The sequence below is a fragment of the Crocodylus porosus genome, unplaced genomic scaffold (assembly GCF_001723895.1).
Source record: "Crocodylus porosus isolate Cpor-Errol unplaced genomic scaffold, CroPor_comp1, whole genome shotgun sequence".
Classification (NCBI taxonomy): Eukaryota; Metazoa; Chordata; order Crocodylia; family Crocodylidae; genus Crocodylus; species Crocodylus porosus.
Genome location: NW_017728925.1, coordinates 10813891 through 10826218, shown reverse-complemented (window position 1 = coordinate 10826218; position 12328 = coordinate 10813891). Strand labels below are relative to the sequence as shown.

Sequence of the window (12328 nt, the reverse complement as noted above, 5' to 3'; positions counted from 1 at the left end):
GTGATGGACACATCTCTTGATCTGCCTAGTTTACTCCAAAGCTCCTGCAATTGTTAACCTCTTAGCAAACAGGGTGGAATTAGGCAGGGTGCCTCACTTCACCAACCTGCACTCTCTCTGGGCTTCGCTGAGTGCGTTTACATGAGACGCTAGCTGCGCAGTAGCATGCTGGGCCAAAACCATGCTAATACGCTACTGCGCAGTAGTATTAGGCTACTGCACAGTAAGCATCGCTAAATAGCTGTGTGCCAGCGCTACTGCATGGTAGCATGAGTTACTGTGCATTGATTTAGTACTTGGTTAGCCAAGTACTAAATTTCATGCGCAGTAACTACAGTGCATTAATGAACATGTAGACGCGCCCACTGTCTCTAGGAGAGAAATGAGGCCTAAATGTTGGGGCTCCATGTCCCCAAAACATAGCGACCCTCAGCAGCTATGTGTCACAGTGATAGGTCCTTGCTCGTAGATGATGTTGTGGTGCTGCAGCACCAGTCTCTGGGGGCCTAGAGTCGGAGACGTGATTCTGTAGCCCAGCGTGCTGGGTGCGGAGGCTGCAGCCTGCAGCGTGCACCAGGCCGTTGTGTGCCCATGTGCTGTTGCTTCCTACTGCAGAATCCTCATGGCGTGGCGCTGCAATGCCTTGTGACCCATTTGATATCCCATGCTGCTGTGGGGACCCAAGCCTGGGTAAACCCCACGCCGTGGTTCTCTGCCGCAGTGAACGTGCCCACGCAGGATGATCCATGGTCTGCTGACCCCATGCACTATAGCAGTGGGGAGCAACCATTTAGGCAGGCACGCAACAAATTAGCTCCACGCCCTCCCCAAGAGCCACTCTGATCCTGTTCCCCAGCCCAATCCGCTGCTCTGCTTTCTGCTCCCAACCCTGTGCTCCCAGCCTGATCTGCTGCTCCGCTTTCCGCTTCCTCTCCTGCACTCCCTGCCTACTCTGCTGCTCTGCTTCCTGGCTTATCTGCCACCGTGCTACCCGTCCCCTCTCCGATTTGCCTTGTGCTACACACAGAGACACCCTGTGCTTCTTGTGACGCCAGTGCCATGAGGGCGGCCACCCCGTTCTACAGCATCTCTTGTACTCCAACACCACGTTTGCTCAATGCATGGCATTGCTGCACTGCCTGCCCTCCCCCCCCATTGCTGCAGTACCACGTAGACGGGGAGCCGGGCACTGCCGTGGCCCCGAGTTGACCACCCAGCGGAGCAAAGCCCCATTGCTACCCACTGGCCCCGTCAAGCTGCGGTGGCAGATCCGGTGGGTGCACTAAGGGATGCAACAACCAGCAGGCTCCAAAAACAGAGGGTTGTGGGAAGATGCCCGAGGAGCAAACCCAACGAAAAAGGGGGAGGCGAGAGGCTGGGAAAGCGGTGGGAAGAGAGCGGCAAAGCCGAGCCGGAGACAAGGGAGCGGGAAGGAGAAATGGAAGCAGAAGAAAGCGAGGCAGAGACAGCGAGGGAGAGGGAGAGGGAGCGCGAGCAGAAATCTGTTGCCCAGGATGTGTGCTTTGCTGTCAGCCGGCTCTGATTAACGGGCTGCCTTCCAGCTCCAAACCGGCTGCGTTCCTGGCAAAAAACAGGGCCCCACGGCTTCCTGATGTGGGCGGGGCCTGCTGAAAGGTTACATTTGCACAATGTGCCTCTGGAAAGCCGTGCCAGGGGTTGCGGGCGGGGGAGAGCAAGCAAGCGCAAGCGAAGGCAGCTCCATTCTGCTGTGCCTGTGTAATGGAAAAAACCCTCTGGGGGACGTGCAGGAAAATATCAAGTTACACTCCACCAGTACAATGCCTGCGCCCAGCAGCCGGCTCTGCGGGGAGAGCTCGCGGCTGCCCAGCCAGGGGGCCTAGGGGGCTGCCAGCAGGGGGCAAGGCCAAGGGCAGAAGGGGGCGAGGGGCAGGATGGGGCAGAAAGCGGGGGCCGAGGCGGGTGGGATGGAGGGCAGGGGAGAAACGAAAAGGGACGGAGAGGTACCCGCGCAGCCTTGACGCTGCCCTGCGATGACAGCAGCAAGCAGGGGGCACGTGGGCCCTGCCTGCCCGGGTACACCCCTTCTGGACATGCAGATCCCAAGCTGCACGAATCGCGGGCATTGGCTACTGCGGGGTGGGCAGAGTTAAGGGTGCTTGGAGGCTTGGCATGGTCGGGTTTCCTTACAGCATAACTTTAAGTCTAACCGGTCTGCGGTTGGCGTGTTGGGTTTGGGGGAAAGGGCAGGAGCCCACCTTGCTTTCTACCCTGAAGTTCCTGCTAAATCCTTCCAGCCTCACCCCCGGGTTCCTGTAATTTGGGGAATGGAGATGCTGAATAGGGGGCTCTATCCTTCCACTGACACCAGCATTGCTGGCAGAGGACCCTGTGCCAGCAAAGTCCAGGGACTCATAATAGGTAGCTCATCCTATCAGCACTGCTTCTCTTAGAGCTGCAGTCACTTTTTCCAGCATTTCTCCTCTGCAGAAATCCTGCAGGATTTGGCGGTTATGGCTCAACTTGCTGCCGAAGCAAGTTTGAACAGCGTGCTCTTTCCGAGACAACCCCGAGGCCTGCAGAGGACACCTCCCTCCCTGGGGACTGGCTTTCACGTCGGCCCCTTCCTCCTGCTTGGAGGAGCTTGCAGCGTACTCCATGGAGACATTGCAAATCTCTTTTTAAGCTTTGAAATCTCCCTCGCAGCTGGGCAAACTGCATGGGTTTTCGATCGATTCCCACCTATACGATGGGGAAGGGCAGAGGGACGTGTGTTTTGCGATCCGCTTCAGGCTCTCCCTGGCTGAAAGTTGGCACAGAGTTAGGAGGAGTTTGTGGATGGGATTTTCATCAGTCAACGAGCCTCTTGGAATTGGGTGCCCCAGTGAATTCCAACGTGGTTTAGACACTAAACCCCCACGTTCTCTTGAAAATGCCACCCGCAAAATCCTCTCCCCTCCAAACAACCCACAGTGACTTACTACTAAACAGAAAGGGGCATGCCCTGCTCTTTTCTGCCATGGTGTAAATCCGGAGTGGTTCCACCAAAGTCCTGATTGCCAGCATAGAAACCAAGAGCACGGTTCAGCCCATAACGAATTTGCAAAAGCAGCATCTGGCCCATCAAGGCCTAACATCCCAGATGCTCCTCCTGCTAAACGTGTTCAGTCATCTCCTACATAGAGCATATCCCTAGTGGCAGCATTTGAGGGAGCCCACGCATTACTGCCACCCACGATTTGAAGCCAATGCTGCTGGTGTACATGTACCATTGAGAAGCTGGTGATCTTGAGCCAGGCATCAACCCACTCCCTTCCCTTGCTGGTGCAAATTCCTGAAACTGTAAATATGTGCACCTGTGTTTTGGCCCTTGCAATGCACAGCAGGTGCAAAAAAGTGCGGGCACCATAATTTGCAGGTGCAAAATGGTGTGCACAAAAGAACAGCTGGGCAAATCTGCTCTCGAGTTCCCAGAGACGGGGAAGGACACAAAGTCAATTCTCAGGAAGGGCTGGAGTGCAGAGGATGCCAGGGGACACCCTCTGCATTACAATGGAAGCAGCTTTGATGCAAGGTATCACCTAGAGGGTCTTTCCATTCAAAAGCAAAAGACTCTCAGAGCATCTTCCCACTCACATACAGCCCAATCCTGCCAGGTGCTGAGCACAGCCTTCGTGCTGCTGAGCCCCCAGACCTCATTTTTTCCTTAAAGGGCATCAGCACTATTCAGAATTAGGTCTTAACCCCTCTGGCCCTTCCCCACATACAGAGATCCTGCACGACAAGGCTGTCTGTTTACAAGAGCACGGTGCCTAATTCAAACGCTGCAGCTCCGCTGTCACGTCTACAGCGCTGCAATGCACAAACCTCTCCAGGTGTGTGGCAGTGATGGGGAGTGGAAGAGACGGACCAGAAAGTGTCAGGGCACAGGATCAATATTCTTCTTTTCCATGCGCCAGTTTCTGAGGTCTTTGATCTAAATCTACCCTCTTTATTCAGTCTTTGATTTCAGCAGGTCCCTGTCAGAGCACTGATTGGTCAGAAATGAAGGAAGAACCTCAAGTTGTGACCCAAAGATCTTGCTGGAAATGTTTGAACTCATGGCTCTACATACTTCCTTCTCGCCCCCAAGTCACCAGACATCTGCACTTTCATTTTACCATGTACCACTTCCCTTAGTCGTAAAAACTATATGCAATGGAGAGCTGTGGCCACCAGCTCTACCCAGCACTCAGTTCTTCAGGACTACAGATGAACCTTCACAGAAAAACTGACAAATCCTCTTAATTTCTTTGGTTGCTCATATCCCCGTATTCCTTAGAATTTGCTGCTTCTCCATGGACGTAAAGTGACACCACGTTTGGTGTGGGGTGGTCCAGTCCTAAGCAGTAGAGTTAAAAGTCAAGTCACGAGTTCTCTTCCCAGCCCTCCTTCTGTCTCACAGTAAGATGCATCCTTCTCTCTGAACAACTTATCCCAAAGTGGGATAACACCACCTAATCTTTAGGTAAGCTGCAAAAGTGAATTAGTAGCTGTTTTTCATTTGGAGATCCTCAGATGAAAGACAGTGTTGGAAGTTTCAAAGTAGGCAATAAGTCTTGGTGCAAAACGGATGACAAACTGTTGTTCTACGCATCGTGCATTGATTTTTTACTGCAAACATACATAGGGTAGATGTATGGCACAACTGTTAAAAAAAAAGAAAAAGAAAAAAAGAAGCACTGGATATTATTGAACAATTAGGAAGTGACACTTTTGTGCAATATTTCCAGTTAATCAGCACCTTCCTTTCCTTTGGACACCTTTGTGGACGAAACAGGAAGTCCTTTCCTTAGTGTCACCGCACTGCGGGCCTATTTACAACGCTGCCACCTCTTCCGAAGTCTTGGGCTCCCTGTGCAGCTTTTGTTCTTGTAACTTCAAGAAAGTCACTGGATAAAGTACCGCTATCTTTTTGTTACCCTGAGATGTGATGAAATTGCATGGGTTACACCTAGCACGAGGCACTACTTACCAGTAATGTAAATGGTAGATGCTCTCAGGCTGGGCAATAAAGTTATTGTCACCATTGGCTTGTATGGCAGGGAGCTTTTTTCTTTGTTTCCTTTCCCACTGTTTTCAAACTTGCTTTCCTGCTTGACCTCACTCCCTTTCTGATCACCTATCACCTTGGTTATTGCTGGGTGAAGGTTTCAAAGGGAATTAGGTTCCTGGCTCACACTGAACCATGGGTGACTGGTGCCTCCTGAGTCCAGGCACAACCGGGGGAGGGGAGGGCCCCCAGTGGCCAGCCCATGATGGACATGCCGGTGGTGGAGCTAATTTGGGCGGGGGGACACTAGCGTTCTACCAGCTGGAGCATTCACTGTCAAGGGGGGCACATGCCCCCCCCCGCTTCCCCTACACATCGCCTACGCACTGAACATCTATGAGGGTTGGGCACTTCTCTTACATATACATCTTCTCAAGTGGTTCTGCTTAAAGTAGTTACCTAAGGTGGTGCAACCTTTCTTGATGTTAGTGAGCACTTCATGACACAACATGTTGACTCAAATAACTGGGATCCTTTTGCGAGAAGCACAAGCAAGTTACAAAGCCTTTGGGTAACTAGTCCTTAACTAACTCCTGGTAACTTTTGTAGGAAGTTTCCTGAGTAAAGATGGAGCAAACACTGAGTGACTCCAAGATTGGGCTCGCTGGTTTTCAACAGAAGGTCAGTCCATGAAGGGCCTCATAAGCTGTCAGCATTTCAGGGGTGCTCATGGAGACCAGCTTCCTTCCATGTTTTTGAGCACCACACGTCCCAACAGCACCCAACTATACCCATCAGCTAAATATGATACCATGTGCTCTAAATGCCGAATCTTGTCACTGCCTCTTGTTTCTTCTTTAACAAACAATAAAACTGCAGCTGCTTTTCCTGTGATCTCACCAAAACTGGTCTGTTCATAGCATTGGAGGTAGGCTCTCACCTCAGAAAGCTTATGCCTTTCTGAATGAGCTAGCCTGTAAGGTGCCACCCTGCCATGCCTTCTGCTCAGGATTAAAATAATGCTCTGAGTCACTGGTTATGACTAGGGGAGTGGGTGTTTTACTATCCCCCTCCAGGTAAGCTCATGGCCCAAGTCAGTGGTTTTCAAGCTGTGGTCCACAGACCTCTGGCAGTCCACAGACTGTCTAGGGGGTCCGCGAAAGATTACTATGATCAATCAAAAGTATCTGAATACCCACACTTACAAGTCAAAGGGGTCTAAACCTCCACTGGCAATTTTTTAGGGGCTCACAAATGAAAAATGGTTGAAAAGCACTGGTCTAAGTTATTTGTTCTGGACTGTCAAGCTAGAGTCAAGCCTCCTTTGGCTTCTCACGTGTTTATTTGTTTCCGTCTGTGGCATCCAAGCCAGGCTGTTTCTGTGACCAGACTCCCAGCGGCAGGCACCTCCCCTGGAGATCTTCCAAAGGAGACTGGACGCACACCTGGCTGGGGTTAGTCGACCCAGCGCTCTTTCCTGCCCAGAGCAGGGGGCTGAACCCTATGACCTCACGAGGTCCCATCCAGCCCTGAACTTGTGTGAATCCGTGGATTGCCCCCAGAGCTTCCAGATCCTTCCTTGTTCCCCTTGCAGAGCTCTGGGCTGTGCCCACTTCTGACATTTTTCCTTTGTTGACCAGAGGACTCATCAGATGCATTAAAAGCTGCAGAACAAATATTTTTTTTAATAACGGATGGAAATATATATGTACCTATGGCGAACAATCGGGGACTGGAATGGAAAACACCTGGGCTCTATTTCTGGCCTGCGTTGTGACCTTTCTTCCTTCCCGTCCCTGTGCCGGTCTCCTCCCCTTAGCGACACAGATCAGCCCCCTTGTCCCAGGCACCCTCTCCCGCTACGAGTTTGTGCAGCACCTTGCATAATGGGGTCCCCATTTCAGCAAGTGCTAGAGGCCGCGCTTATCCCCCCGTCTCACTCCACGGTAATCAGCAGGCTGACACCAAGTTTGAATGTGCCCCCTTGTCTACTTCTTTTACAAGCAGGGCCCCAGTAATAATGTTTTTATCAAAGTGGCTTGAATGAGGTTGAATGGTGAGTCAAGGACAGGGCTAGGAGGAGTCCTGGCACCACCACTGCTGCTGTAGAGGGTCCTGTCTTACACCCACCCAGCACAACCCGCTGCAAAAGGGGGATTTAGGGGAAGAAGGATGAGCCGTGTAGCTGTTCCTTCGTCAAGCCTGCAGCCCTGTCCCCCAGCCAGACAACCCATCTGGCAGGCCCCATTTGTAGGTAGGGTCTCTCTTCACTCTCTTGTGAATGGAGGAAGAAAAGGGAAAGGAAGCGGTGGACTTGGCAACCAACAGAGCAAAGTCTCTCCCAGCTGCAGAGTGCACGCTGGGCTCTCGCTCCATAATTCTCATTTATATTCCAGCAAAAAGGCAGAGCCTCAGGGGCCTGGCCTTCCTAACCCCAGGGATGGGATGGCTCTGAGCGAACACCTGGTCCCCTCTGGAACCAAGTCCTGCCAATGCGCTCAGCATGCCCGTAGCAGGCTGATGATCACACCGGCTGACGGGCTGCAGAGAGGGGGAAAGGCATAAAAGCGGCAGATCTGCATCCCTAGGACTTCAAACACCCCCCTCCTCAGTCAGCAAATACCAAAATCCAGCTAGAGGCTGTACCTCCATGGAGAATTTACATCTGTTAAAAAATGGATGGGTGAGAAGATGGCAATCGAAGCCACTTTCAGGGAGAGGAGTTTGTGAAGGAAGCACCACGAGCCAGCAGTCCCGGCCCCCTGCCTCACCCACCAGAAACGCCAGATCCACTGAGGCTGCACTCAGGGCCCCTTCACAACCAGTAGCCGAGCTGCCTGGGACTGCTGGGGAGCTGGAGACAGCAGGTCCTGTTTGCAAAGAGTGTGCAAAGTGCTGAGTACACAAGCCCACTGCAGTCCCAGCACTCGGCTGTTAAAGAAAAAGCAGCTCACATCTCATACCCCAGAGGGTTTTTCCATTGACACTGGGCTGCTTGGATTCATCTTTTTTTAAGTTTTCCTTAAACCCTACCAACAGGATGAAGTTGCAGAAAGGCGATGGGGATATAAAAGAAACTGATTACAGCTGACTTCACCTAGATCTTCTTAGATTTTCTAAGGAAGCACAACAAAACCCCAATCTAAACCCAGCATGGCAGCAAGTTAAGCTCAATCACCAGAAAGAATCTCCGGTCTCCAGGACTGGATTATTTAAAAGACTTTACTGTAAAAGGTATAGTCAGATCTCCTGTCTCTGTTGTCTTAGCACTTTCCCACCCAAGGCTCTCAAAACAGGTTACAGAGATGAGCCATGGCAAACCTTGTGAAGCAGCAAAGGGAAGCAATCAACTCTGGAGTGGGACACGGGGACTCCCTGACAGCTGCATACAGCAGCACCACAAAACGAACAATCCAGAAATTAAAGAAGAGCCCTGTCTCCAGTTGAACATCTGGGGGGATTTAGACATCAAGGTCAACTCTCAGAAAAGAAAGCCATGGGATCTGAATGGTGCTGAGTGGTAGGATCCTCCTTTCACGTTGCTTGTGGTGGAAGCACACTATACTACACTAATGGGTAAGTCATAACCTACTTCATGTGGTCAGACTTAGCACAAATGATCAGTTAGTATTCCTGAATTAACACCATAACTCCACTCACTGCCAAGAGTAGTAGGCTGTTATCCTCAAAGTGCCCTAACCACCAGAGGAGGATAGGTCACACAAGCTATGAGCACGTCCCCTTTATTTCCAGTCTTTGATTTGACTCTGCAGCTCCCAAAGTGAAGAATTTCTACCATCTCATGCAACCTGCCTTTTATTACATGTTTCAGTCAATCTCTGGACTTTCTTGACCCTGGAGCTCCTCCTGTATGCAACAATACTGAGCCTGAATATTCATTCAACGAGATCAGACTGTTCTTGACAACGAACTGTGCAAAGAACCGGGGTGCAAAACGTATTGGGCAACGAGACAGAAATTCCCAAGTACTCAGTTATTGTAGCACAGCCCTAACAACCTGGTGTCTACCTGGGAGACCCGGCTGGACCCCATGCAGCTTGTGAAGGTGCAATACCTGATGATTTCACTCGCAAGACCCTCCCAATGACTAACAAAGTAGTGTCTTGCTTGAGGAATGCTGACAGCAGGATAAGCACACGTCCCAGAATTATGTCCTGTTTTATATAGACTCTTGTCCCACCCCCATCACAGTATTTCAAGTGCCTTTCAGAAGTGCATTCAGTGAGAATGATGGAGACTACATCAGCGCATCCCAGGCATCCCCTGTCCTCTGCCACCCACTTCAGCCATTGACTGATGGACTCGGCATTTAAGATTGGTGATGACAATGTGAGAGTCAAACTGTAACTTCAAAGGTTACAACAAAAGCAAAGATTGGCTCTCTGGAAATGGCTGATAGTCACAAGAAAAATGCATGCGAGGGGCTGCTCGCTGCTCCTACAGTCACAGCGAAATATTAGCAGCTATGTTCTCGAAAGCAAGGGCCTCCCTTGTGCTTGCAAAATTTGCACACACATCCATCACACCCACCCCCTGCAGCTGCATGTGGAAACAGGCTTTTCTGTGCACAAATCGGGAAACTGCACATGCAAATGAGACTGTAGGTGCAGAGTTACCCAATTTATGCACAAAGTGAGGCATTTGCAGGCACAACAGGAACCCGCATTTGAAAATGTAGCTGGGAGGGCAGAATTTCATGTGGATAAGCACCCAGTCAGGGCCAGACTTTCTAAACAGCTCAGCTCCTAGCAGGGCTTTCTGTGACCCCCCTACCCCCTTGGAAAGCTTTTCAAAAGCATTCCAGCCCCATGTGCCAAGCTTGCCTGGAAGTCAGCTCACCTACAGCCCTGGGTATTTGCAGGCATAAGCAGTACATTGGTTTAAGGGAAGTTTTTGTCATGTCCGGTGCCACTAGGGTTGTCAGCCTTCCTACTGGGTTCAAGTCAAGGACTGCTCTTTTACTCCATGCTTAGGCTTTCATGCAGCTGCCTCTGATACGAGGCTCTTGGCTACTCTTTCTCAATACACGATCTCTTGCTGCATCAAAAATGCTGGTATACAGGGGTCCCCAGATTGTCCATGGATTACTTGCTTGTGGACAGCCGAGATCTGGCTGGTTGCACGGCGCTGGCTTTCTTCCTTGTTTCCAGCTGCTGAATTGCATTACAGATGGTTAAAAATACATCGCCTATTTTCCTAATATGACTTTTCCATGTAAGCAAGCGGTCTAGCTCATACGGTGGTCTGGTGGACTGAAGGCAGGTGTCCAGGAGGTAATCGCTCAATTAAAATGCGATTCCATGTTGAGGACCCCTGGTACCGCACACCACTCAAATCCTTGGTCCATGGAAACCAAGGAAGAAAGTGGCCAGGGATGCAGAAGACCTGCGCACTGCCACTGAGCAGCTGAGTGAGTTTGGACAACCTCACCCTTCTCTGTGCCTCGGTTTCCCCCTGTGTAAAATGGGGAGTGTTAAACTGACTTCCTTTGTAAAGCACTGCGAGATCCACTGATACAGAGCATTATGTAAGAGCGAGGTATTATTAGAAGGGCCTTTCACACAGGGATCAAAGTTATTATAAGTCCACAGTCAAGCTAGACAAAGATCTGCTAATTGTATTAAACTTAAAGGTGCAATTCCTTTGAGCTTAATTGAAACTGCCTGCGCAACCCGGGGAGGGTGACTCCTGGTTCTGTGGCTTCCACTGAAACTCCACCCACCGGCCTGCCCCAGCAGGGGATCCATTTACCAGCATGACTTCATCAGGGCAAATTTTAATTGGCTGCTCTTACCCCGAGGGCACCCTTGCAAACCACTTGTGCAAGAGGCTGCCTTGGACAAATTAACCCTTCCTGGGCATCCTACTTGACACTGAGCCCTTGTGCAACGCTGGGAAATGTGGCTGGATAGATGACCAGGAAATTCGGTTCTGTCCAACTCAGCGTGCGGAGAAGGAAATCCTTGAGAGACGTCCTTGGAGGGTGCATGGTGTGTGGGGGCTGCGTAGGTTTTTTCCCAGCAGGTTCTGTTGCTGGCATGCGTCGGTGTAAGGTCAATGTTCCCACCAGCACATTATGGGCTTCTGTATTAATGCTTGCTTGGGGGTCTGCACCCCAGCCGTACAATGATCACGGCGGTCAGTCAGTCCGGGTGGGTTTGGAGAAGGGAAGCCATGCTGTGGGGAGGGGAGGATGCTGGAGCATGAGTTGGCTGCTCTCTGGTTTGTCTGGGAAGGGCTCTCAAATTGTTCATATTGTGTTTAACCAACAGCTCTGACAAGAGGTAGATGCAGCAGCAGTCACGTGTGCCGGAAAGGGAGGCTGCAAACAGGTGCTCTAAGTGGCTTCGTGTTTCCTCTCTGTCATCAGGAAGATAAGACACCAGGGACTGTCTGCAGGTATCAGGAGCCCCCGAACAATCATCCAGAGGAGATTCATGTTCTTTCAAAAAATAGGTAGAAAGCTGTCCTGAATCCCAGATCCTGGCCACCATAGATAGGTATCCAACAGACCCATGTTAGCCACCTCTGAACTGAGGAGATGGGAGAATAACTAAGAAAATCCCAGGACAATGCTTATTTATCTCTTGGAGGCTGTGCCCCACCATGGTGCAGACACCCATCTGTTTTGTGATCCTTGCTTGGGAATATGCAGGTCAGGGGATATTAAGTCCCAAGCAAGGTACTTCTGAAAAAGGATGCTTGGCCACTCCAGTTAGGCTGCGAGTGGTGAACTCCTGCAGTGATGACATCCTCCCTAACAAATGGCCACAGCCAAACTGGCGCATTCACAGCACTGCTTCTGTCAAATAATATTTGCTTGGACCTGGGGCCTCCAGAATCATCCAACAGAGCCTACGAGGTATTTTGAGGGTGCTGTACAAATCCTTGCAGCTGACCAGCTTGGTTCCCCGTTCCCAGCTGTGTCGGGCACTTTGCCGTCAGGCTGGCAGTCCCTGGATGGCTCTGCTTCCTCCCCAGGCTGTATGTGGAGGCAACTGGGAACTGGAGCATCACAGAAATGCAGGGCTGGGAGGAGCCTCAAGAGATCATCTTGCCGCATCTTAAGGCAAAATCCAGTATACCTAGTCCATCCATTGGCAGATGCCTGTCTAACCCGCTTTTAACAATCTCCGGCTCGCCCAGCAGTCTGAAGGAGAAAACAGCCGGGCACCTGTGGAATATGCCTACGTGATGGTCAGAGCGGCTAGGTCTTGTGGAGCTGAGGCTTGGCTTGGCTTGCTGCAGTTGATGGACTCGGCAGGTTTTGGACAGCCGTGCCGAGGGATGGAGACT

General features: G+C 51.1%; 1 long non-coding RNA gene across 1 annotated transcript; it reads left to right on the top strand.

Annotated features, from left to right (window-relative positions):
- Positions 1-6393: 6393 nt before the first annotated feature.
- On the top strand, positions 6394-11575 carry LOC109313927. The gene is made up of 2 exons (XR_002102185.1): positions 6394-11037; positions 11305-11575. It is a non-coding gene; the product is annotated as an uncharacterized LOC109313927 (long non-coding RNA).
- Positions 11576-12328: the final 753 nt, after the last annotated feature.